We start from the raw sequence: 2,500 nt of genomic DNA on the forward strand, positions 1-2,500 counted from the left end.
TCTCTCTCTCTCTCTCTCTCTCACCCGTCGGTCGTTTGCGAAATTTGATACTGGGTCAGCTGGTGTGTGTGTGTGTGTGTGTGTGTGTGGTGGGGGTGGTTGGTTGTGCCCCCCCCCCCCCCTCGGAGAGCCAATCAGCGCAGACCACTTTCTTTATTGGTCTGTTTACGGTACGAGGGCGGGGCTAATTGGCTACGTCTCATCTTCCTCGGCCAATCAGCAGAGGAAAGGGGTTGGTTGGGTGTGTGGGGTGTGGGGAAGGGTGGGAGAGAGAGAGAGAGAGATATTTCTCTCTCTCTCTCTCTCTCTCTCTCTCTCTCTCTCTCTCTCTCTCTCTCTCTCACTCGTGCTTTGGTTGGTATGCTTACGGTAGAACCTTTAAGAACAACAACAGAAAAAAAAGGTGATGGGGGGTTGTGGGGGTTGTGGGGTTGTGGGGGTTGTGGGGGGTTGTGTGGGTTGTGGGTTGTGGGGTTGTGACAGGGGTTCGAATTAATGTTGTTTGTGGAGGTTTTTCATACAGTACTACAACCCACCCAACCCCAACCCCGAGGTTGTAGAATTGGCTGGTGTTGTGATAATGGTTGTGTGTGTGTGTGTGTGTGTGTATGTGTGTGTATGTGTGTGTGTGTGTGTGTGTGTGTGTGTGTGTGTGTGTGTGTGTGTGGGTTGAGGGTCCCCTACATTTATGGAATTGACTTCATTATTCATGTGTAAGTAACCCGTATCCCATTTTCTATACGATGTCCATTCCATTATCTTCCTTCGTGAATTGTAAGGTAAATCCCACTCACCCCAGTTTCAGAATACATGCTGTAATGACATGTCCTGGTGTGTAATGTACCTTAACCTACTTTGTATTATTATTACAGTCTTAATGACATGGCTCAGGGCCGGTGATATATTCTGTTAACGCCGTACGTTATGTATCTTCGATCTTTTCCTATTAACGACTTTATATTACATCCCTGTCTTGTTTCACACACACACACACACACACACACACACACACACACACACACACACATCTCAGTGTATATGTAATTTGTATAATACCTCCTGCATGTGTATATTATATCCCATGTACTTTATGTCTATTTATGACTCGTTTTGTATCACACAAATGTTGCCTACGTTAAAGTCGGTATCGCTTACTATATATATATATATATATATATATATATATATATATATATATATATATATATATATATATACATAAAACAGAGGTGTTACCGGATTTCGCCTGCTTGAGATTACACCAAGAGTGAGAAGTCATTTTAGCGAGGTTGTATCACCCTCACTTGACGAAACATCCTGTCCCTGCCACTGATTGTAGCGCAGTCTTAGAGCTGCAGGATCCCCCTCTTGGAAAAAGGCGGGGGGTGTCCTGAGTTTATATCATCGTAGTACACCACAGAGGTATAAGTTTGTTGAGTGTTCCTGGTAAATTATATGGGAGGGTATTGATTGAGAGGGTGAAGGCATGTACAGTGCATCAGATTGGGGAAGAGCAGTGCGGTTTCAGAAGTGGTAGAGGATGTGTGGATCAGGTGTTTGCTTTGAAGAATGTATGTGAGAAATACTTAGAGCAAAACAAATGGATTTGTATGTAGCATTTATGGATCTGGAGAAGGTATATGATAGAGTTGATAGAGATGCTCTGTGGAAGGTATTAAGAGTATATTGTGTGGGAGGGAGGCTGATAGCAGTAGTGAGAAGTTTATTATCATGAGTTTGAAACGTGTGTGCGAGAGTGGGTAGAGGATGCAGTTAATGGCTCCAGGTAAATGTGGGTGTACGGCACGGACGTGTGATGTCACCATGGCTGTTTAATCTGTGTATGGGTAGGGTGTTGAGGGAGGTGAATATGAGGGTCATGTGGATAGGAGCAGGCATGCCATCTGTAGGGAATTAGGGGAGTCTTGGAGGATGAGACAGTTTTTATTTGCTGATGACACTCCGCTGGTGGCGGGATCGAGCGAGAAATTGCAGAAGCTGGTGTCCAACTTTGGAAGAATGTGTGAAAGAAGAGAGATGAGCGCCAGATTCAGGTGAGAAACTGCAGAAGCTGGTGTCCAACTTTGGAAGAATGTATGAAAGAAGATCGATGAATGTTTAATTAATAGAATTAAAGAAAGGTAGCGAGGTGCAGTAGGGCGAGTTTGAATAGAGTGAACCTGGAATAAGAGGAGTGTTTTAGACACCTGGGGTTGGATACGGCAGCTGAACTGAACTATGGAAGCTAAAGTGAGCCAGAAGGTCGGTGAGGGGACGAAGGTCTTAGATCAAATGAGGAGTCTGTGTGTGTGTGTGTGTGTGTGTGTGTGTGGAAAAGGAGATCACTATCTATTCTGAACAAAGATGTGTAATGTTTGATGGTATAGTGGTCTGCGTTGTCCCGACCTGGACATGCAAGAGGGAGAGAGGCAGGCGTGTATGGGAGAGAACGAACTGGAACGAAGTGATATAGAGGGGGCGACGTGTGCTTTCATTGGAA

The sequence above is a fragment of the Panulirus ornatus genome, chromosome 7 (assembly GCF_036320965.1).
Source record: "Panulirus ornatus isolate Po-2019 chromosome 7, ASM3632096v1, whole genome shotgun sequence".
Taxonomy (NCBI): Eukaryota; Metazoa; Arthropoda; class Malacostraca; order Decapoda; family Palinuridae; genus Panulirus; species Panulirus ornatus.